General features: G+C 41.9%; 1 protein-coding gene across 2 annotated transcripts in view; it reads right to left on the minus strand.

The window, feature by feature from the left end:
• LOC126457822 (extracellular sulfatase SULF-1 homolog) overlaps positions 1-25,455 on the minus strand; it is a 796,827-nt gene extending 771,372 nt beyond the window's left edge. For both annotated transcript variants that reach the window (XM_050094450.1, XM_050094449.1), the window contains exon 1: positions 25,360-25,455. The gene's annotated coding sequence lies outside the window, so the exon portion shown is untranslated. The remainder of the gene's footprint in view (positions 1-25,359) is intronic.
• Between the last annotated feature and the right edge of the window lie 506 nt (positions 25,456-25,961).

Below are 25,961 nucleotides of genomic sequence, written 5' to 3' on the forward strand. Positions count from 1 at the left end.
ATAGCCTTGTTATGTTCTATAGTTTTCTAAACAAAACTTTATGAGTCAAAGTTTCATAATCTGCTGTATAGTCTATGAAAATACTTCCTGTTATATCCCTCATTTGTTACGCTCAACTTAGCAGAGCCTGCTTGTTCCGGAATTAGGAGCAGGTCAGACGTTTTCATCAGTCAGCCATATTAGTTTCTCTGACACCCTGTACAGGTGGCATAACAGGAAAATCGGTCGATAACTTTGTGCGTTGTTTCGATCTTTGCCAGGTTCTAGTATGCCTATAGCATTAGCTCTCCTCGACTTGCACTACTGACCGCAGTTTTCAACAAACGTAATGTGGATTTCTTTGTGATGGGACTTAAATCGTTAACATAATCATCCAAGCCTTTTATCTTAGCCATCCTGCACTTCCCCAGTTCCCAAAAGCTGTTTGAAAAATCCTTGCTTCTGTAGTCGGTTTTCTTGTTTTTTTATCTGCCTTGGCACAAGAAGTTGATATCCCGTTTCAAATAACCTGATGAACAATTTGATTTGCTGAGACACTGTACAATGTGTCTACTCACCACTTAGGCGGCAGGTTTTTTGGCTCCCTGCTGGTGTCATTGTTTGTCATCAGCTTTATTCATTGCACCTTCTGAGCCTTGCCAATGTGTGGAGCTGTTTCCACAAATTTATTTAACAGTAAAGTCTATAATGCTTTTTAAGCATGTCGGCTTTTTCAAATCTTATTCCACGTAGGTAACTTCTCCTGCAACATATTGCAATAGCTGCACTTGAGCGGTCGTTGACAGTGTCCAAGAAACACTCGATTCTGACTTACTGCACCCAATCTCTGATCGAGCTCAGAACAAAACTGCCTCCAGTTAGCCTCTCGTCCCATCAGGCCTCGGAAGGCGCAACGGTAGTGACAGCCCGCCGTGTTATCTACAGCCTTGAGGCTGCGTGCGGAAGTGGAGGGGCATGTGGTCAGCACATCGCTCTCATGGCCGTTGTTAATTTACGACACCGGAGTCACTACTTCTCAGTCAATTAGCTCCTCAATTTTCCTCGCAAGGACGGAGTGCACTCCGCTTGCCAATAGCACTCGGCGGACCGGACGGTCACCCAACCAAGTGCTAGCCAAGCCCGACGGCGTTTAACTGGTGAGAACCGGTGTTACCTTTGCGACAAGGCCATTGGTAGAACCTCTAACGCTGTACGTAATTTGAAACAAACTTCCTGAGGCCTTATAACTTGCAAAATTTAGAACATATTCAGTCTGTGTTGATGTCTGATATAAATTTACAGACGTGCTTCGATCATTGCTTCACAATGTGCTCATTTCCAAGGTCCGAGATGTAACAGCTTCAGGATTGCTTACTTATTACTTTAACATATGGTACACAGAATCACATTTGATCCACCTAAACAGTCTATGCGCTGTGCGATCACCATGAGGAAATATTTGAGGTAGAAATTACAGTTGAAGATTGAGCTGTCTACTAAGTATCAACGTTGACAGACAAAGCTGTCCTAAGCAGGCTAGCTCCGTCATTTGCTGGCAGTCCTCCTACCCAAACGTTCTACTGTGCCGTTTCTGTCCTTGACGCCTGTCATTGCTGCTGCTGTTAATTGATGTTAGTCTGTGATTAATAACATAACGGGACTTTCAGTTAATGTGGGAGTAGGAGACTGATTTGATAGAATTATATTGATGGTGCAGTTCTCAGGTGCGGGCGGTTTAGCACCTAGAACTTAATGCTGACTGAAGCAGGTAGTGCTCGTTGAAAGCAGCCGCAGGTTTTGATTCGTTGACGAACGCTGGCGGTGGTACCATGCTATGAGTCTCAACTATACTCTGTCCACGCCCATCTCGAACGTGCAATTTCCGCACTCCCCTCTGGCGGATACCACCTGGTTCCAATACTCACCACACAACGGCTCTAGTGTCCGCTAACTACTGGAGATATATGGTGCCGGACGTGCAGTTACTGCTCAGAGCCAGCTACACCATCTGATCAAAAGCATCCGGACGTCCGTATGTAGCTCGAAATTGATCATTAGATGTCATGAGAGGTGGACCTGCCATCATAAAAGGAGGCGGGGATTACTGTGTTGTCAGTAGAGGGACTGTAATAACAGAACGGGTGGATCAGGAGAGCTCAGTGACTTCGAACGTATATTTGTCATTGGATATCACCTGAGTAGCAGACCCACAAGGGATATATCAACCCTTCAAAAGCAGCCCAAGTCGACACTTTGCGCTCTGACTGAAGTGGAAACTTGATCGAACAGTTAAACAAGACCTGGCAGACCTCATGTACTGACAGACCAGGGACGCCAATCACTGCGAAGGTTCGTTTAGAAAAGAGCATGAAATAGCAGAAGGAACCACTCGTGAGTTCCAAAGAGCTTCCAACAGTCCAAGTAGCACAATGACTGTGTGCGTGGAGTTAAAACGCATTGGCTACACGGTTCGAGCAGCTCGACGTAAGGCACATATTTCTGTAGTCAAAGTTAAGCGACGCTTGAAGTGGTGCTAAAAGCGACGCCACTAGACAGTGGATGGCTGGAAATGAGTGATTTCGAATGTTGAATCACGCAGTACGCTGTGGCAAGGACTGGATTTGGGGAATGGCTGAAGAACGTTGTTATCTGCCATCGTGGGTAGTGTCAAAAGCGAACTGCAGAAAAGGTGCTCTTACGGAATGTGTTTTACTTGGTTAGGGTGTGATCCCCTTACTGCGCTTAAGAAAACGCTAAAGGCGGAAATACATGAAACATTCTACAGCACTGCGTACTTCGCACACATTTCGCTGAATATGTGGAACAAATGTTATAGATTGAGCAGCAGGCAGCGGCTGGAGTGGTGATATGAGACGACTCGGCCGCAGAGGAGATGCGGAAGACGGGAAGAAAAAACAGTTGCCGGTGAGGAAGAGATTCCACCGGCCGGCCGGTGCTATCTGATCCGCGTGCCGGACGGGCTGCCGTGTGAATCAGCCGGCCCGCGCTGGGCTGGCCAGAGCGAGCGCCGCAGTCCATCCAGCATTGCGACTCGCTTCTCTTCTCCTCTTCTCTCCTCTCCCCTCTTCTCCTTCCTTTAGTCGCCCCTCCTTCGAATGCTGGACATTACGTTTCTGCTCCTGCTCACTCACGAATTTTACAGAATGCTCCTCCCAAAACTAAACGTGTGTGTGTGTGTGTGTGTGTGTGTGTGTGTGTGTGTGCGTGCGTGCGTGCGTGCGCTGGCGCGCGCGTCATCTTCTCTCTTCATTGTCGGTTCGCTTGAATGTGGATGGGAAGCGAAGACGCTGGTGTCTAGCCAACCGTCTTTGAAGTACAGGGAGCCCAAGAAGCCCCCGCACCTCTATCGATTTCGTACAAATGAGGAAGTAAACAGTTATTTTATTCGCATCCATTTTCAAAAGAACAGATGGAAACCTCAAGTACCACGGTTAACAGTGTGTGAATTGGCGACGGGAGATATTGGCAAATTATCGATATTGATATCGATTTCATCTTCGACGTCTAATCATCGACTGGTGATTGTAATCTATCCCAAAACATCGACGTTTTTAACAGAAGTGTTCAATGATTAATTTATAGAATAGAACATAAAAATTAGTCTTTCACCATACTTAAAAACAAATAAATAAAATAAAACAAAAAGAAAATAAAATTAGAATTTTAAGAGAAGCACAACGAAGGAATTATCCTGACAGGGCGAAAATCTGTAGACGTTATGTACATGTACAGGCAAACAAATGAATACAATTCCAGAAAAATTCGATGATTTATTGAAGAGGACAGGATTCACAAACTGAGCAAGTCAGTAACGCATTGGTCCACCTCTAGCCTTTATGCAAGCTCGGCTAGGTGTTGGATGGTGGAGTTGTTGGATGTCTTCCTGAAGGATATCATTCTGAATTCTGTCAATTAGAGAACCAGATCGTCAAAGTCCCGAGATGGTTACAGGGCCACAATGCTCCAAACGTTCTCAACTAGGGAGAGATTCGTCGATCTTCATGGCCAAAGTAGGGTTTGAATAGCAAGAAGATAACCATTACAAATCCTCGTCGTATGCTGGTGCTCATTATCTCGTTGAAATGTAAGCCCAAGATCGTTTACAATGAAGGGCAACAAAAAGGGGGCGTAGAACATCGTCGACTTACCGCTACGCTGTAGGGTGCTCCGGATGACAACCAAAGGGGCCAGATATGAAAAGAAAATGCACTCCTGGTTGTCGGACCATATGGCAGGCGATAGTCAATTTGATAACCCACTGCTGTCTGGAGCGTCTCCAGGCACGCCATCACTGATCATCGGGGCTCGGTTCGAAGCCAGACTCATCACCAAAGACAATTCTACTATAGTCAGTGAGATTCCAGGCCGAAGACGCTGGAGACGCCGTGAACAGCGGTGGGACACCAACCCCACTGTCGCCAACCGTACGGCCCGTCAACCACAAATAATAGTCTAGTTATGTCGATCACTTTACTGCTTGCAAAACACTTTTATATAAAAATACACCCATAAGCTAGATCTGAAACGAGTGCAACTATTAACAGGTGTGGTGCACTAGCATGCCACTTAATGATGTTATCAATCACTGGATGCAGCTGCAAAAGCCTTTCAATCAAATAGAACGTTGAATTCCATCTAGTGGCCACTTCAGTTAGTTTAAGGACAGTTTTTTTCTGAATATTGGCTGCTACACTTTTTTCAAAGCCCATTACAAATCCTTTTACAGCGAGAATCAACTCTGACAGTTTGCCAATAGAATTTTCTTCCACATGCTGTTTCTATCCCTTTACCCACTATACTGACGTCGTTGCGAGACATGTTCATAAAGGGATTCCATTTAAATGGCGAACAAATTATTGACAGTGGTAAGAAGTAGCCTAGATTTTTGCCATCACCGAAGGTCAATATTTTCCCTTTAACACATATGCTACTATGATCCAAAGGCTTCAGTATCGATATTGAAACATCGATGTATAAACTCCCAACATCGAAATATTTTAACTAACGATGATCATAGCATATCCCTGGCATTATCACAAAAAAATCTAATGATTCAGATCGATGTTTTTGAATGAATTCTGTGATAATGACATGGAGCAGAGTGTTTGAACCTGCTGTGCATTGCCTGCAAAATTTCCAAATGCCTTGTATCGTTCAAGAATGTTCTTGTCTAATGAATGTGCAATATACGACACGTCACTCTTGAGGAATGTGGTTCCCTGGCCGAAGGAAGATCACAGTTAGTGCAGGAGTTGGACATGAAGTTATTTCATGTTATGATATGGACTGCCATGTCATCAAGAAACATGTTCGGACCATCATTTTTTAAAGGGGTTGTGGATAGTAATTTTTATTTGGACACATCGCGAACATGGTTAATATCTAACTCGAAGACAAGGGAATCATGAACCATATTCGGTTACAGCGGGTCAGAGCTTCGGTACGCTTTACTTTTCAGGAGCATGAATCCTTTGTTGAAAAAAAAGCTGAACTCACCTAGATTCTGTGTCGTTCAGCAGCACCTCCAGCCTTACTGAAATGGCCACAACGGAGTCGGGCTCTTACTATGTCAGTTCTCGGAAGTACTCGATGCAGCGCGACATTTCATTTACTGTAGCATTGTAGTGCGGCATTTTTCGTCGACATGACTTTCTCCATTTAGGCAGAATCGTGACGTCAGCGCTGTTTACCCTTTGATGTTCCTTCGTGTTATAAAAGAAGTTCATAGGTCCAGTGGCTGTTTGCACAAAAAGAGGCAGTTTAGCGATCAATCATCGCAAGCGTTTAAAGATGAATAGGAATGACGCAAGAGAATTCTCAGTATAGCATAAAAGACATATTGTCTTGTAACTTCCTCCTTCCTAATCGGCGAGCAGGATTGCGATATAACTGACCGTGATAGCATATGCCTAATGAAACTTTAAAGTGAGTATGGCTATCATTACCGAAGGAAAATAACACCAGTTAGTTGGAGGAAATAGTACAACAGACTCTTATGAAGAAAGAATCTTCTAAATTCAAGCTAAATACTGACGATAATTTTGAAATGGGTAGGGTATAGTGCAATCGCTCGCGAATCGCACAGGGGGAAAAAGGATACCACGTAATATTTACAAGAAAATTCACTGAAGACACAAAGAAAACACTGATTAGCTAAAAAGAAGGGATAATTAAACGGTCGCCAGACCGCTAGGGCAATGAATCTGCAGACTCTTGAGAAATGTAACGGCAAAAAACTTTCAGCAAATAATCACTGGCATGGCAGCAGAAGGTTCACGCTTTTCCACAGTAGAACGGTTCACGAGAAAATAAATGAATCAGAAAACACTGAGTTTGCAGTTACTTACTCTGAAATACTAAATTTTGAAAGTAACGTTAAATGAATTTACTGGTTAAATAAATGACTGGCTAAACTTGAACTTTGTTACGTAAAAAAAAAAAAAAAACTTTCAGTAGTCTCAGTGTAATGTAATGCAAAATTTAGAAAATGCAAGCAATTTACTTTTCATTATTGAAAGAATGAACTGAATTTACTTTAAGCATATGAGAAATTGATTTTAATTTCAAATTAACAACATTAAAATACATATCAAGCCAGAAGAAGTCACTCGCTTACCCAAATACAAAATAAATGAAATTGCGCACTCTAAATTTGTGCTGGATCTTTAGTTATTAGTTTTGCCAGTGAAATTTTACTTTACGTTAAGTAGCCTCTGTTATGCAAAACAATAACGAATAGTTACTGTGGCAGAAAATTTAGACTCAAACCAGCAGTAAATAGTTCATTTTTGATAGTCTTATGACACTCGGTGATTGCATGGAACGGAAAGGGACGCTGTTTGGTGATAATGTCTGAGGACAATAACAACATGGGTGCCCTGTAAGTTTTACTATTGCAAGTTATTATTCAAGTTATTCTTACTTTGTGAAAAGAATGTTGCTGGGCAAAGCCTCTACATTACTATGTTTGACAGTTAACTCTTACGATGTTGTAGCTATGCGGACGACGAAGAATGTAGCCGATGACAATGCTGAGCAACCGTTGTTGCTCATACAATGAAGGTTTTCACGACCGGATGTTTCAGCTGCCGAGAACCCTTCCAGGTTGTATGGCCGTGGTCCATGGAACTCTTCCATCCCTGACGTTTCGTCCAAAGCTGCGTTGGACGTCTTCGGAGGTGCTCCTGGTTGTGCTGACTCCTGCCGATTGACGATTCGAACGTCGAAGAACGGCCTAAATACAACGATAGGACACAGCGATGGAAGATCATGGTTTCTCTACCCTTCATCAAACAATTAACGGATCAAATCGGCAAGATTTTAAGGAAACATAACTTTCGACCGATTTTCAGACAAACTAAGAAAATAGGTCAAGCACTTCGTTCCGTTGAGGATAAACGTCCCCCTCTGTCTGCAAGTGGTGTATACAAGATTCTTTGCACGTGTGGTGGGGTCTACATTGGAACTACTAAGTGAAGTATGAAAACATGGTTGAAGGAACATAAAAGTCTTTGCCGACCAGGGAAAACAGACAAGTCAGCCGTGACGGAACATGCTCTTCAGTCGGGTGAGCACGTAGTGAAATTTTCGGAAACTGAAGTTTTATGTACTATGACGAACTATTATCCAAGGCTATATAGAGGAGCCACCGAAATATATAAACATGTTGAAAATTTTAACAGGAAAGAAGAAGCTATGAAACTCAGCGATATATGGACAGGGCCGCTACAGAATCAATGAGAAGTTTTTATCTTTGACATACTATGATCGATAGTTACATTTTATCCTTGATAAGGTTTATCTCTGCTATCACGTGAAATACAGATCACGCCCACTTACCACGGTATTTAGGGCGTTCTTCAACGTCCGGCTCGCCAGTTGGCAAGACTCAGCACAACCAAGAGCACCTCCGAAGATGTCCAACGTAGCTTTGGACGAAACGTCAGGGATTGAAGAGTTCCATGGACCACGGCCATACAACCCGGAAGAATTCTCGGCAGCTGAACCGTTGTTGCTGCTGCTGCTGTTCGATGAGAACCCCGAGTCGTCTCCAAAACCACGGATAATTATGGGGTAGGCAACAGTTGGCATTGCAGCTTCCTCCGCCAGTCCACTCCTGCCGTGCTCTCAATACTAGCAGGTTATCAAATCAGGCGCGTGAACAGGCTGCACACTGCGGCTGCGCGAGCGGCCAACAAACACTTCTGCACTCTTCCATGACTCAAGCTGCACTCCCTCCTCTCTGCTCGCAACGCGACACACTATCCACTCGCAAAGATATACAACGGCACAGCTACTGCCATTTCGTCGTTGCTATAGATACATTTCAATGAAGTTCCCTTGGCTGGTACCAGTAACTTACAATATTTTCATTATAATTAGAACTAGTTAAACACAGTCAAAAATAAATACCCTTGCACATCGATTACGTATTAAATATAGTTTCTGTAATACAGCTTACGCCTTCAGAATCGAAAGTACAGTGCAAGTTATCAACGAATATTAAACGGGGAAACTTTGGATGGTGTAGGAGGTATTTTACCTGCATTTTCGGTATTACATTCTTTAAAGATTTAGTTGACGAAGAAAGAGCAAACAATTACAATGATCGACAGATACAATTCATTGTTCTCTACATCGACAATAACTTTGTGCTAAATTTCCAGGTATGAAGCACATGCTGAAACTGGTGGCATGAACAGTAAATTTTCCGAAGTCGCACGCATTACTCCACTGTCAACTGCGACAGTTTTCGATGGAACTGAACGAAACGTATAGAGATTTCATATAATACTGCAAAGCATGCTGGTTAAGTCAAGGGGCATGACAGGACGAGTTTTAGATTTAAAACACGATGTCTTTGAATTTATGAAGTAAAAAGGTGGGCAGGAACGAAAATTAGAGCATTCGAAATTAACTGCAGACGTCGCATCTTCAGTAAACTTGACTACACATTGCCCACAAAACAATTCAAGGTGAGAAACGACTTATTTCCGATTTGATGGGGATGCATTTAAAAAGACAATCGCATTGTAGAAGGAACAGTCCAGTTCTCGAAGCTCTCTGGCGTTAGAGGAAGCGCGAACTTTGAAGAATTCAATGTTGCCTTGAAAGAATTACGAAGACAGTTTTGTGAACGTTTTGAGCACATTTTCAGTCTTAGATTTGTTTTCGGCACTGTTTGCCATTTGAGTTGGAAGCGCTCGTGTGCATGTGCAGATGGAACCGATTAATCTGCAATGTATTTCCCGTTTAAGAGGAATTATTTTACGTAAAAATTGTCCAGGAGGTCTATTATTGTTTTCCTCTAGAAGAGTTTCCGCGTCTCCATAAAGAAGTTGCAAACGTGGTACACTATTACAATCAACTTGTTTCGATTACGAAACTAAGTCAGTCACTAGTACATGGATATTATCTGCGTCTGTCCGTACGCCGACAGTATGTATCAGATAAAAATTATATTATGTCTTCAGCGTCCAAGAAATAACTAAATAATACCGAAAAATTGTTTTGTTTCTGATGATGTTGTTCAAATGGTTCAAATGGCTCTGAGCACTATGGGACTCAACTGCTGTGGTCATTAGTCCCCTAGAACTTAGAACTACTTAAACCTAACTAACCTAAGGACAGCACACAACACCCAGCCATCACGAGGCAGAGAAAATCCCTGACCCCGCCGGGAATCGAACCCGGGAACCCGGGCGATTATGTTGTTGAGAAATATGAATTATGAAATCAAGTCATACGCAGAGCGGTAACTACATTCGCATTTAAATGTGGCGCTTTCGCAGTTTCCCCTCAAGAGCAGTCAGTAGCCCTAAAAGCCGGTAACAGATTTTTTATTTATTACAGAGCTCTATAAGCGATTGGCTCGATTCTCCTAATGCACGGTTTTAGCACTGTCAAGAGTGACAAGGCACACTGTAGCTTCGGCAGCCACTTCATAGCCTGGGTTTCACTGGTCGTCAGGGTGGTTGAGGAGATGTTACATCTTTTCCTTGGCGTTTCAGTAATTTCGGCACTGGCCTGCAGTAAAGCAGGATGTGAAGATTAACGGAGCATTACAAAAACAGAATCATCAATCTACCTTCTGTCCCTTCCTCGTCCAGCCCTCGTACGTATTTTTGTTGATGTCTAATAAGGTTTTCTCAATCTTTCCATTTTTCTACATCATAGCATTTTTCTGAATATTTTCCAGCTTTATTTTCTGATTCGTAGGATATCTTGGATTTCTTCATATGAGAGTGTAATTTCAGATACTGAACTAAAAGGGTGGCATACTCATAATATCAAACGATTTACTATTACTGTTTACGGATAAAAGTAACCTACCTCAAAAATACTGAGTGAATAACATTTAATGGTTTAAGATAAAATAAGTTTAGAGCACTTCTAAATTTAGTTCTTGGGGTATCATCACTTGTTCTCAAACTCACCAAATGAGTTACGTCAGAAATGGCAATTTTAGACTCTTGCCCCCTCATGGACAATTTTCTGCGGACGCCCAGGGATACACCGGTAACAAGTACACTCTGCTGGGCACCTCACACAGTACGTGTGTATGCGAGGACTCAAGTGGACACGGGGCGGCTGTCCTTGGCTACAGCTGCAGAGCTCGCCGGTTAACCCCAATACGCCCGCCGCCTTCAGCCACAGGCAGAGCCTCTGCGCCGCTACTGCAGCCGCTGCTGCCAAAGGTCGTTGCGCTCGCTCTCGCTAGCTGCGGTCTATCCACTGCTTCGCAGGAGGCTGACGTCGGATCTTTGCCTATTCCCGAATTTGCGGTAATGTGTCAGTATTCTCAATTCCGAAACGTACTCAGTCTCATTAGCTGCAGCAGTGAATGGTAACTGTCTCGAAATAGAAATTCTTCCAATTCATATGTGGCATACAGCAAACCAGTGCGTAACAGTATTGGTTAAAAACAGTCTTGGTTGTAATTTTAGTTTTTTATTTTTCAACGACGCGTTTCGCCTTATTTAGGCGTCTTCAGGATATCTACATAGAAAACAGAGAACAAATACATCTATTTAAGAATCGCGATCGCGTTGTGCAGACTTGGATAACCTATAAGCATGTATAAACAGGTCACCTATTGAAACAGCAAATACCTTAATTTGGTATTTCTTAGAAGAATCCTTTAGTCAGCGTAGCCAAAGGGCATCGTCAAATATATCAGGCCAACATCGCCTTCATTAAACTCAGTAAAAACTAGAAATATAAAATAGTAAAATGATTACCTTTTCTAGATGGACGCGAGAGGAACCAAGATCTGCATAACGCGTTCCCGTTCACAGGAGCGAGTAACAGAGTAAGATGGGGCTCAGGTAGTAAGCATAATGCGCCACAGCGTCGATTGCCAGTACTGAAGCCTAATACAGAATCACCTCGAGAGGTGGCGCTGCGACGCAGCAGTTATATAAATGAGAGATCGTAAACTGGATATACATACCCACTAAAACTTTATAAATGTAATGCACATAAAACATTGATAAGATGGAATTACTAGGAGCAACACCTGTGCATAGATTATCCTAAAATTTTGACGAAGTAAAATATCAATGAAGGCGACAAATTTGAAATGCGAAAACAAGGTGTATGATACAACACACAGATGCAGTACATAAACAGATTTTTCGTATCATATACCACTAGAACGAGAACACTAAAAAACACAGGACTGTAATTTCAGATAAAGAGGCCGCCCATATAACACTCAAATAGTGCGTCATTCGGAGCTAGAAGTTCTAGCAAGGCAGAATTACGAGAGCTCCAGTATTACGTTAGTAACACCGATTTCATAACTTCTCAAAAGGCCAGGTTGGCGCCAAATATTTGGCCGTTAAGGAGAGACAAATCTTTGTCTCCCATATGCCTAAATATTTCAATTTCTACCAAAATGTTTAACTTCTTACCCTTTTGCGCAAAATGCAAAATCTTAAGATTTTGTACTTTCGGAGGACTGTGGCCACTGGCTTTAAGGTGGTGGGCAAAGGCAGAGTTCTGTTTTACCTGTCCCCATCTATTAAGAAGATGTTTTTGCAATCTAATTTTGAAGGTTCTGCCTCTTTGTCAAATGGCTCTGAGCACTATGGGACTCAACTGCTGAGGTCATTAGTCCCCTAGAACTAATTAAACCTAACTAACCTAAGGACATCACACACATCCATGCCCGAGGCAGGATTCGAACCTGCGACCGTAGCGGTCTCGCGGTTCTAGACTGCAGCGCCTAGAACCGCACGACCACTTCGGCCGGCGCCTCTTTGTCCAACATATCCTTCATTACAATCGCGACACTCCAGCAGATATACTTCCGATGCCAAAAGGCTGTTCTTTTTAGGTGATTCACTATCTATGTACATAAACTGGAGATAGTTAGCCGCGGAAAATACTATACGAGAGCCCACTCCCACTGTCTCTGAATGTGAGCAGACGTAGCGTGACGCGTGTCATTGCCAGATGTCACTGTAATTATTGTCTTCAAGTGTAACGGCGAACCGCTCGAGGAGACGAGGTATGACACTCGTTACATTACGAGCTGTATTAGGGTCCATTCAGAATGCACATCAATGGAACGGAACGTGTAATGAGACACTTACTTAATAATATCACAAATTTATTTTTCGTTTTTAACATGTATAATCAGCGAGTTACTTCATCACTCGACAGATACCGTACGTGAATGTTAAGCCGTCGGCACACGGGACGAATTAGTTAACGTTGACGTGGCGCTCTATGAGTTTTGTGACGTCGCGTCCTGCTATTTTACGTTGACGAACCATTTTCTCACGTGAAACACAAAATAAGTTCTGCGATATTTAAGCAACGTGCCATGTAAAGTAGAACTGATCGGAGGCAAGAACGTTCCCTACGTCACAAGCAGAAAGCGAGACACTGTACTGTATTTGGCTTGTTCAGTAGTTCACGTTCGATGGGTTTTCTGTTGTACGTTACAGCATAAGGTGATTTATGATGTTTCTAAGTACCAGCACATCGAACGTCTCGAGAACGACTCTTTATTAGTGCGATCTGTTGTAATAAAATGACTGGAAAACTCATGTTGACGATTAAAAATTTTCATATTTAGTATTTTCGCATTATAACTCGTGTGTTGTGAGAGTAAGCCGTTCTAAGACAACGATCCATTGAAGAGTCATGGAAACGTGACGTTCTTGTTAGGATTATTTGTAATCGAATGTCAATTAAAGCAGTAGGGCCCTACTTGTATAGGCGGAGAATTTACTGACATAGAACTTTCTTATCAGCGGTGTCATATTACAGCTGAGACGATTTTGCACAGCATCTGTTGCCGCCGCATTATCATTCCTTTGTTCCCAACGTCATTCCAGAAATCACGACTTCCTGCCATGTGCCAGGGGGGACGGGGGTTAGTGTGCCTCCTCACCCCCAATTCTGCAAAATTCTCATGAAGTATCCCTCGTCCCGCGCCCATGGTGCTTCTGCTCTGAAGCTATGTCTGCATTGCTTTTCAGAAAGTCGTTTAAGAACTGTCTCGCCGTCCTCAAATTGTTAACTTCGATTTAAAAGACCAGCATTTGTGTATAGAATACAAATGACGGGATAGGCATTCTTATTTGTTGCAGATTAGTTTTTTATCATAAACACTTTCCGACAAACTCTGAAAACGTAAATAAAGGCAAGTCTACTTTCACATCCTACTCGCTCCTATCGCCAGCACATGGCTGTACCGAAAAACCGATATTTCTCCATAAATAACTTCAAACCAAATTTGCTTGGAAAATATAAGTAACAACTTAGGAATTTGTACTTTCTGAACACGAATTTTGCCTCAAATACCATCCCACAAACCCAGAAAACGCAAAATCATAGCAAAACCCAGTTCCTCCAGTTACCAGGGATTGGCTACACAGTAAAATTGCGACCATAGTAGACCAGCAGACGGCACCGACAGCAATTAGAAAACACAACCAGTCATAAATTAACTATTTTATGCATCTAGGATATTAAAAAATTCTAAAAGTCTGCAAAATACAGCAGCAGTGTGAAAAAGAGAGATGTTTACGTTATTTGTTGAGGTTAATATATTAAAAATGCAGTTTGATTCACAATATTGAAGGAAAAGTCTGAAATGCAAAAGAAAGCACATATTAATTTCTACATATGAGCCAAATTAGTGTGCAGGAGCTTGAATACATAGTAATAGCCTAAGATACGTATTACGGAATGATATTTCAAGTAACTACTGTGAGTATACGCAATTACTGTCTTTCCTGTCCAATGCTTTGCGGTCGAGTCAAGGTCATTCTCAACCCGGAAAGGACGTAAAAGTGAAAAGGGGCTATGGCATCGCAGACGGAATGAAACATCATCGTAACACACTGGACGGAGCGTCAACACGTCACTCCGGTCAGGTAAAAGTGACGTTATGAGACACCTTTAGCGACGCAACAACTCAGACATACTATTACAAGTAAGTAACTAGCAACGATGTAATTTATTAATGGCCAAAGCTAACATCAGACGAAGTTCATACAATGACCTACCAGGAAGAAGAACAAAAGGAAAAAGTGTCGTCTAAACATTTCAGACCATCCATATTTATTTGCTAGAGTAAATTTATACAGAAAAATTTTCAAACAATATTTAGAAAGAATCATATAGAACCCAGTTTTCTTGCGAAGTAGCAAATACGGCCAAGATAAATAGTGCCGACGTTTCCATTGTTAAGGAAAGGTAATTTGACAAAAATAATTTCATCAGTTTATGTTCTCATTTATACACAGTGTAGGCTTTATCTTTGTCCAGGTTTTGTGAAACTTAAATATTTTACACATCTACATATTTGGCGTCCTTTTTTGGAAGAACATTCATAGCAAAAATGTCAATATCCAGAAGGACCCTTTGCAATGTGATACAAAAACAAAGCAAACAATAAAAAAAGGACTGAGAAGACTAAAAGAACAGAAGCCACTGCCATAACATCAGAGAGGGTTGCTGATGATACCGCTGTTCTCCTACCAACGTCAACGTCCCAATTTTCTTCCCGAGAAACTAGGACGTCGACGACCCGTTCCATTCCGTTGATAGCCTGTGTAAATGCCACGTTCTGAAATGCATTGTGGAAAGTTTGTTTTGACATTCCGTTCCCTCAAGCGCGAATCGGCCATCAGTGTGGCAGGAGAAATCGGCCTTGGCTCTGTTGAAGGCAATAGTCCAAACATTCACGTGAATTGTTTTGAAGAAATCCTGAAATATACGCGAGTGAAGAGGCAGAGATCAGAACACGTTCCAAACGAATACAGGCTCCATGTTATTACCACAATGCTCCGTTTATCAGCGGTATGTATGAAATATAAAATAAATTTCGTTCGAAATTGTAAAATAATAAATGAGCAGGTTAATCACATACGGATGAAGCAAATAACAGACTGAGCTCGAGGGCTAGGAACTATCATCTTGCTGACACATAGAGTAATTCTTTAGTATTTTTCCACTGAGTGTGGCATTTACTATTATAGATAGAAGTGGTTATGACGTGAGGTAGGATTCCTATATATGGAACCTGAATCACAAGACTCATCCTTCTTTCTGTCGAACACTGATCTCACTGAGAAGACACTGTCAGGATGGAATTGGTAAAAATCAAAGACAACAGCAGATATACTAAACCTTACGAGTACAAGGTCCAGAGAGTGTTGAGAGCTCTAGGGGCAGCATTAGGCAAAGCTTGACTCAAAAGGGCAAGTGAATATAATGGAAGAAGATTCAGTTGATTTGAGGCATGAAATGGTGAAGGCAGCAGAGGCTTAAATAGGTAGAAAGAAGAGGCCAAGTAGAAATCCTTGGTTAACACAAGAGATACTGAATTTAACTATTGAGAGCAGGAAATATAAAAATGTTGCCAATGATGCAGACGAAAGGGAATACAAACGTCTAAAAAATGAGACTGACAGAAATTGCAAAACGTCTACGCAGGAACGGATAGAGGAAAAAAGTAAGGGTACAGAAGCATACACTACTAGGCAGATACCGCCTATAGGAGATTTCAAGAGGCCTTTGGAGAAAAGAGAGACAGCTGTATGAATATCAAGAGCTCGAATGGAAAATAAGTATTAAGCAAAGAAGGGGAAGCTTCAAGGTCGGAGGAATAAATAGAGGGGCTATAGAAGGGAAATGGACTCCAAGGCAATCCTATAGAAAGGGGAGAGGAAAAGCTTTAATGATACTGCGAGAACTTCTTGACACAGCTCTGAGAGATCTAAGACGAAACAAGGTCCCTGGAGTAGACGACATTCCATTAGAACTACTGGTATCCTCGGGAGAGCCAGTCATGACAGAACTATTCCACCTGGTGTGTAAGACATATGAGACAGAGGAAATGTCATCAGACATGAAGAAGATTGTAGTAAATCCAGTTCCAAAGAAAAATAGGTGTTGACAGTTGTTAACACTATGGAGCCATCAGTTTAGAAGGTTGTGGCTACAAAATTTTGACACAAATTGTTTACAGAAGAATGGAAAACTTGTAGAAGCCGGCAGTGGGGACGATTGGATTCCACAGATGTGTATGATCACATGTAACAATACGACCCTAGACTTATCTTAGAATACGGTTTCAAGAACGGCATACTTGCATGTATACCATCTGCAGATTTAGAGAAAGCTTTTGACAATGGCGACTGGAACATACTCTCCGAAATTCTACTTGCAGCAGGGGTAAAATACGAGGAGCGACAGACTATTTACAATTTTTACAGAATCCAAGAAAGGCAAACTTGCATGTATATCATTTGCATATTTAGAGAAAGCTTTTGACAATGGCGACTGGAACATACTCTCCGAAATTCTACTTGCAGCAGGGGTAAAATACGAGGAGCGAAAGAATCCAGATGGCAGTTATAAGAGTCGAGAGGCATGAAAGGGAAGCAGTGGTTGAGAAGGGAGCGAGGCAGTGCTGTAGCCTACCTCCTATATTATTCAATCTTTACAATGAGCAAGCAAAAAAGGAAACCAAGGAATAATATGGAGTAGGAATTAAAGTTCATGGAGAAGAAACGAAAACTTCGAGCTTTGTCGACGACATTTTAATTCTGTCAGAGACAGCAGAGAACTTGGAAGAGCAGTTGAACAGTATGGACAGCGTCTAGAATAGAGGATATAAGATGAACATCAAGAAACAAAACAAAGGTAATGGAATGAAGTCAAGTAAAATCAGGCGATGTTGAGGGAATTAGAGTAAGAAATGTGGCACTAAAGTAGTAGATGAGTTTTGATGGTTGGCAATAAAATAACTGATGATGGCAGAAGTAGAGAGGATTAAAATGTAGACAAGCAATGGAAACAAGAGCGCTTCTGAAGAAGAGAAATCTGTTGACATCGAATATAGGTTTAAGTGTTAGGAAATCTTTTCTGAAGGTATTTGTCTGGAGTGTAGCCTTGTACGGAAGTGAAACGTGGACGACGAACAGTTTGTATAAGAAGACATCAGAAGTTTTTGAAATGTAGTGGTGAAGATTAGATGGATAGATCATATAACTAATGAGGAAGAACTGAATAGAATTGAGGAGAAGAGAAACTTGTGGTACAATTTGACTAAAAGAAGGGATCGGTTGATAAGACACATTGTGAGGCATAAAAGGATCACCAGTTTAGTTTTGTAAGGAGGTAGAGGAGGGAGGGGGTTAAAATGTAGAGGAGGATCAATAGATGAATATAGTAAGTGGGTAGTTATTCGGAGATGAAGGGGGCTTGTACAAGATAGTGTAGCGTGGAGAGCTGCATGAAACAGTCTTTGGTCTGAAGACCATAACTACAACAACAACGAAACACGGGAACCAAATATATGGCGTTCGTGCTATGTTTGGTGAAGAGATTCCTCTCGATGTAAGCCTACACTGGTGTGCTGATCTTAAGAACAAAAGTAACTTTCTGATGACGTGCACTGCCAAGTAACATAGCTTGAAGAAACGCGGGCCATACACAGAAAGAACTCCTGCTTGATGGTACAGATGGTAACAAAGAGAAATACGAAAGGAGACAAATGCACAATAATTACACTTTAGTCACCGCAGTTTATGATCGTCTCCTGGACGTTGAAAGGAGTACACTGGGACACACTGGTATGTGGCACCAGAATAAGATAAGAATATTAATAAATTAAAATGGCACTAGGATGCTATAATCGATGAATGTCTATGATAGGCTCGATAATGCGGATCGCTGACTGTGCACGACCGCAGAGCCAAAGATACAGTACTGCTAGTGGAGAGAGAGACCGCTTAGCGCACAGTGTCTGTGAGGGAAAGACGATGGAGTAGGCACTTTTTGGGGTGTACTGTGTGAAGCTACCAAGAGTTAGATTAATGTAGGTATATCAATATTGTTGAACATGGAAGCAGAAGTCTTCATGCAACCAAGCCAAAGATTTAAATAATTATGATTTCTGCTTTTGCCAGCGCGTCTGTATAGATGAGTTCGCTGATAATTTATAATTACTGAGTAACTCCAGAATGTATGTAAACCGTTTTGATAAAAAGGTTAGTTAAATATTTCATTTCTGTAATGCTTTTAAGATTTTTTGACTGAGCTGTGCGTAATTTGATGATTTGCATTTATGTTGGATTAATGAAGTTAGATAATACTTGCTGTTTAAATCTCATTCTTTGTGACTCAATCGTGAGTAATGTATCTTCAATTGTCCGATGTTTTTGAAAAGCCAAACTTAACTTGCAATATAATTTTGCTAACAGAAAAAACTGAGTGTTAGTAATTCACTATAATCAGTACCGCCTTCCAGTCCAGGTCATATATTTTTCAAAAACGTTGGATTTTCTTAAATGTTCTCGCTTATCGGCCAAATGAATTTCATGTGCAGTTCAAGTATTATGGCCAACATTGCACACTGCTGAGCCTGTAGCTAGCATTTACATTTTTTTTTATGAGTGACCAGAATATATCACGTTTCACCGTTGATGCTCTAGAGGTAAATTTAATTTATTTGTTATGTGCACAGAGACCAAAGTTATCAGATCTGAACAGGGCCAGATGATTCAGTGTCTAAGGGGCTGAATATATTTTGCAGTGACTATTTCGTTATTGGTATTGGGAGTTGCATTGCCCAATCGATTCGTGTAAAGTTTTGCTAACAATAACACAGAGTAAGCACACCACTTGCAGTTACAACATGCAACACGATCAGGCTTCATTGAACATAATCGTAAAGTTTATTATATCATAATTAAACAACGTTGCAAAAGGCGGAACGTGGTTGTTAACAAGACGTGAGATCAGAACAGACGGCACTGCTTGCTCTGTAACGTGATTCTATGCTCGCCACAAGAATGGTAACGAGTTCTTGAGGTGAGGCGTGCCATTTTTACATCATCACAATTCAAAACTGGTGGGTGGGCGTCGTGCATGTGTACGTCCTTCAGTACGTCTCCCCAACCCTTCCCAAACGTGCTGATGGGATTTAAACCGGGCCAGCCCATTCGCAGAGTATCCTCTCGTACCAATCGCCCCTCCACCTGAGCTGTTCGAGGCGGTCGCTCATTGTCACCCATAAAAACGAAGTCAGGGCCAAGCGCACCCTGAAAACACGCGCATGCGACAAGAGTACAGCATCACAATAACGCTGACCGGTGAGTGTTGGAGGCCCGTACGCGCATGCAGCAGTATGCCTCCCGACATTGTAACATGTGGACCACCAAACCGACCACGTTCCACAATGTGTCTGGGTGAACTACATTTTCGCACCTCTCACTACATGATGGTGGGTGTAGCATTATCGAACATGGCCTTTTTGGTGGTCCTGATGTCATAGTATGCGGAGGCATAATGACTCACGGGCGTACTAACCTAGTCTTTGAACACGGTATTCTCACCATTCAACGTTATTATGTTACTCTACTCCTTCCACGTGTATGTCTTTTCAGTGGTGCATTAGGACTCGATGACAAAGTGCGACCACAACGAGCGGCGAAACTGGAGGTCCTGTTGCAACGAGAGGATATTCGGCAAATGTAGTGGCCTGTCCGTTGCCCTGGCTTAAATTCCACCGAGAACACGCGGGATGCGTTGTGCAGACGCATTGCAACGCATGCACATGAACCGACGACAGTCCCGCAGTTGTCAACCCCGTTGGTGGAGGAATGGAACGCCCTAAGAGAGGAACTCGTTACTGATCTTGTGGCCAACATGGGAGTACGCTGCAGAGCACGCGTTGGTGTAAGTCCTATATAGAACCGGCTCTCTCCTGTTGCAACGTCCAGGAGACTATCACAAATTGCGGTGACTTCAGTGTACTTACTGTCTGTGAATAAATGTTTCTTTCCTTTCTTTTAATTAAATTCTGTGTCCGCCTCCGTAGCGTAGCGGTAGCTTTTCCGCTTATCACGCAGGGGGCCCGGGTTCGATTCCCGGCAGGGGACTGGGTGTTGTGTGTACTTCATCATTATTGACCCGCAAGTCGCAGAAGTCGCGTCAACTAAAAGGGACTTGCAATACGGCGGCCGAACTCCCCCACATGGGCCCTTCCGGCCAACAATGCCATACGCTCATTTACATCTTTTTCCATTACTTTCTGTACTGCTCTATGTATGGTCCAAGCTTCATCGACTATTGTATGTTACCTGGCAGCGACCCATCATGCGGAAGTACTTTCGTTCTTAAGTTATGTACACCACTGTAGATAATGCAAGATAACGACCTTAATAAAGAGGAAAAAACCGATAATATCCGATTAAAAGTATATCAATGAGTATCTAGAGCAAGTCACATCGCAAAAAGAAATAGTGGCAGAAAATACACATCATCTGTGAAAGGGTTTCGAGAATATGCATCTGTTAAGTGACCCGTATACAAAGCACTAACGTGAGTAGGTCTAGAGCACTGTTCTTATGAACTGGACATGTTAGCAGGAAGCGGAAAAATTCAGGTATATGTATGATAGAAACGTAAGAGGCCGATATTTCACATATGAAAATAGACAGACAAATACGGGGGAATTTAATTAGAAATGTTTGTAAGATAGGAGACATTGTTCCCGCAATCCCTATTCGGTAACTTTACAGAATCCGCAGGAAACCATGTGATAATTCTTCCGCACCCATTATATACCTCGTGCAGAAATTATAAAAGTTATACGAGACACATTACAGTGCGTAAACGTGCATATAGACAGTCAGTCATTTTTCCCTCGGTCGGTTTTAGAACGGAATAGGACATAAATTTCCTGATTTTAGGTGAAATGTAGAGGGATGCACAACGGCGGACAAGAGACTTCAGAAGCTAATAACATATATGTGTGCACCCCAAGCTATCCATATTCCAGCGACACAAGAAATTTTCCAATTACTTCAGAAAAATGTTTGGAGTTTTCTTGTGTTCCACATACCGCCAACCCACATACGCAGTGTCGCCCAGAGTTTGCACGCGTAGTTTCGCTCTCGGGTGTGCAGCGCGCAGCGCGCAGCGTGCAGCGCCTGAGCACGACTGACAACGGCCCTTCCTCCCAGCACGGACTGCAGCCGGAGTAACAGCCGGGACAGGTTCGACGCCCGGCGAGACCGGATTCTTGGAAACTCTGTACTTCTGGTGAGAAACTGGTTTCTGCAAAAAGCTGCATTGTTTCAAAACTCGTCTTCTCTCCCACTCACATTTTTGTGGAGAAAACATATTTTTTGTATCAAAAAATTCCAGAACACGATGTACGTTCTGCAGCACTGAAGTTTTTACGTTATCAATTTTCTCTTTCCAATTACTGAGAAATGTGACTCCAGAAACGTCAACGGTTTTTCACTGTTTCTTACAGATTTATGCTACAGTTAATCGAATGAGTCATTCGAGTTTTTTGTTTAATTTATTCAATAGTATTATATTACCAGTAGCCGAGATAACGAATATAATTTAGAGTACGTTCTATTTGTTTCTTCGTTATCAAAAAAGAAAAGTGTTCTGAAAAGAACCACACACGTCAAAAATCGTTTTAAATGACAAAATCGTCCACCCCGATAGCTGAGTGGTCAGCGTGACAGATTGCCGTCCTAAGGGCTCTGGTTCGATTCCCGGCTGGGTCGGCGATTTTCTCCGCTCAGGGACTGGGTATTGTGTTGTCTTCATTATCATTTCATCCCCATCTGACGCGCAGGTCGCCCAATGTGGCGTCGAATGTAATAAGACCTGCACCAAGGCGGCTGGGCCTGCCCCACAAGGGGCCTCCCGGACAATGACTCCAAACGCTCATTTCCATTTTCAATAGCAAAATCCACAAAATCTGCCATGAGAAAATTATAATTATGTTCAGCATTTAATGTGGAATATTGTAAATACATGTTATGAATTTGGTCATTCACTCGGATGTTCTCAGTGCTTTATTATTCCCTGCGCACATTGCATTGCATTGCATTTGCAACATCAACTCACGTAATTCCCTAATCCTAGAAATGGGAAATGATAACTGGATGAAACAACAGAAAATACAATTTTTTTAATGTAAAGAAAATTAGTTTCATTGAAAGGGTACAGTACCGCCCGACATTGAAAATAGGTACAACATACTTCATTGTTCTTGTCTGAACAACATATTTTTTCTAATAATAACTCAGTTTCAATTAATACAGCGAAGCCGGATACCAGTGTGGGAAAAAATGACAATTTATTTATTTAATTGATCACATGTGCACTCCCACAAAATAAATCCCTACATCCAGTTTGGTGAGATCTGTGAAATGAATGAATGTATGGTCGTCTGCTAACCGCAGATAGTGAATGTGAGTATATGATCATCTTTGAGACGATCCTTTGGCCACCTTTGATGGTACCAAAGAGATGAAACTTACCGGAACTTTGAGCGCCTGAAATGTGGCTGACCAATACGGTAGCATGGTCTTCCCCCACCTCGACAGAGGTGCGAGATGACCTGAAGAACGGCCATGTTTCAGCACTCTGCCGCTGGATCTCGTGCTGTTAAGACCTGTCTTAGTTGTGCTCCGTAAAGACAAAAGAGTGGAGACATGGTATGCATGTGGAATATTTAAGAGTAGTTTGAAATAATAATTTCTCTATTTCAGGAACTTTTGTGGGGAGAATTAAATGTCAGGCAGGTAATATTAATGGGATTGTAGTAATCTTCGGAAGTGACCAATGGTCACAATGAAACCACGTGTAGCAATAAGTTGAAATACTTCTGTGTGCTTAAGTTAAGCTGAATTACTTGCGTGTGTACAATTAGTTGAAATATTTAAGAAATAGCGTGTATACCATAAGTTGAAATATTTAAGAAATGGCGTGTGCAGGACTTGAGATTAGAGACGAGTACTTCCACGTGGAGAGTACTGTGTGAGTCTCAAACTGTGTATGAGACAAAAGATAAAGAGAAGTACTCGTCCATGGTATCAGTTGAGGACTCGCGTGTGTGATGAATACGTTCTTAATATTACTTTGCGTGATATGATTCCGTGTGACGCTAGATTCAAACTCTGAGAGAGAAGCAAGGTGAGTCGGCCGTCTATCCAGCAACGCCACTTGGCTTGCATTGCACAGGAAGACATGCATATATCTCCAGAATTCATAGTAGGAAAGTAGAATTACGAAGTGGGGCAGTGGCGTGTGAAACTGGGATAAGTATTAATTGAAGTGGTAAAGCTGAAAGTGATAATGTGGTGACTATTCCCTGTGTAGTATTTCATATTGTAGTGTGGTGTATGTCATGTAATTTGGGTATGTGTGGTTTGCATGGGAGAGTAGCGAGGTAGTTTCAAAAGATTAGTGGGTTATGCGTGTTCCTTTTGTACTGCTCGGTCTGGAGGAAAGTTTCGTGATGATGATTGTGAGAGTCGAAGTGTGAGAAATAATAAAAGATCCACCATCCTATCCAGAATGTGCACTGTAGCGTTAAATAATTACGAGACCATAAGGTAGAGAATCACCAATGTTAAGCCATGCCCACTGGGCGGAATTTCTCATGTGTTATTGTTGTAGGTTATAGAATTTGTGTGTTTAGGTTATAGAATTTATCGGAATAAATAAGATAGTGAAAAGAAAAAGATTGGTGGCCTTTTCCTTCGAATTGTATGTTGTTATGATATCCAGAATCTATAATGTGTGCGCCACTCGTATTCTGTGCGATGGCCACGTGTTGATAAAAGCCGTTAAATAAAAAGGAAAGAAGATGTGGTATTGCCAGTGCGTAGTGAACAGTCAGAGATCTGTAAGTTACTGATAGTCAGATGCGTGTTTCCGTTGCGTGTTATTCATACAGGAGGATAATTTGTAACTAAACTGTGAGTATGAGAGTTCATGTAACTCGATAAATAAGAATGAATCCACTCGCTTGGCAGACCACTCATCTTGCAGGCCTGACTGCTTGATGCCACAGTATGAGCAAGGCATGTGGGTGACTCTCATCATGTATATGGTGTCTGTTCTGTCAGACACGTCCGAAAAAACAGACACCAAATATGTACCATTGAAGCGTGGACGGCCAGAGACCTCTTCAGTGCAGGTGCACACCAGCCTAGAGCTCTTACGGGAATTGAGAAATGCCGCGAGTTATGAGGATAATGGGCGCGGGGCACTACATTAGCGCTATGTGGATAAGCTGAGAATTTGAGTCTGACGGGAGGTGCATTAGGGACTCCGTGTAGTTGCGACGACCACTGTCTCCGGATGGCGGACTGGTCAGCACATTTGCCTAGTAAGCCGGAGGTCAGAGTTCGAATCCTGGTACGGCACAAATTTCAACTTTCCTCTCCGATTTAGATCAGTGCCCACTCGCAGCCAATCCTTGTAATTCCTTTGTGTCTTAAAAGTAATTTTACCAAATTGGATTTTTAAAGACGCGTGTAGTTACGTCTAGAAACATTCTCCTGTTTTTCTTTGGTTTCTGATTGATGACGCACCCTAACGAATATCTAGTAGTGCTACTTGTCGAAGAGGCTTTGGCCAATGATCTATGCATTTAGTTCTCCTTGCAGAAACCGTAAAGTGTTCATAAAACAACTCTACGGAAAACTCTTGGATCTGTCACGAGCTGCTAACTTCGAAAAGTTATGAGAGCTGGAATAAATGCCTCGTTGCAAATGCATTGTAAAGGTAATGTTGAAATAAATAAATCGTGTCGTTAATTACTTACACAAATTCGCGTTTAAGGTTACAGAAAGATGGCATAGTTTCGGAAGAGAACTGAGTGATATCCTTTTAGTATTTTATGAACAATTTAGTAGGGGGCACGTGATCTATACTTTTGTTCATACAGGTTTTAGATTATTTTATTATTTCACAGTAGAAAATGTTCAGGATGTTGACATAGCCTACAGCATCGCGTAAATAAAACTTTCGCTGTCGTGTAGTGGCATGGTTACAAAATGAAGTACCTACCTGGACAACAGCTTTTCCTTCTGTCCTCAAGTGTGACGAGTTGGCTGATGGATGTCCCTTCTGCTGTTTGACGAAAAATCGCAGAGATATTAACCTGAAACGAAAAAATAAAGATTTCCTTAAAACACTAATTTTCTCACATTAGTTAATTTTTGCATTTCTAACGTTTGAATCATTGTCAGTGGAATATTTCAACACTTGGTCAAACACAAAAGTAAGTCAAACAGCACTATAAATCTTAATAGATAGAAAACCTGCACAACATCACAAATACATTTAGAATGACTCGAATTTAGTCAACAATGTCGAAGCTGTACATCAGCTGGCCGGTGACGGGTTCACATGTTCAGTAACATTTGGCACACCATACAGAAGACGAGCATCAGCATGTCCAACAATAAACAGCAGACAATCTACACTCTGCAATCACGCCAAATGAATACAAGTGTTGTCATGACTTAGTTCTTGAGAGGGACCTGCTTGACTGATCGTTTTAGGTCATTAGCTCCACCCTTGGGAATAGGTCCCTATTCTCATCCTTGGCAGAACGGAGCCTTTCAGCAAGATAAGGAGTGTTTCAGACTGTTAGAAGGCCATAAATT

The sequence above is a fragment of the Schistocerca serialis genome, chromosome 2 (assembly GCF_023864345.2).
Source record: "Schistocerca serialis cubense isolate TAMUIC-IGC-003099 chromosome 2, iqSchSeri2.2, whole genome shotgun sequence".
Lineage (NCBI taxonomy): Eukaryota > Metazoa > Arthropoda > Insecta > Orthoptera > Acrididae > Schistocerca > Schistocerca serialis.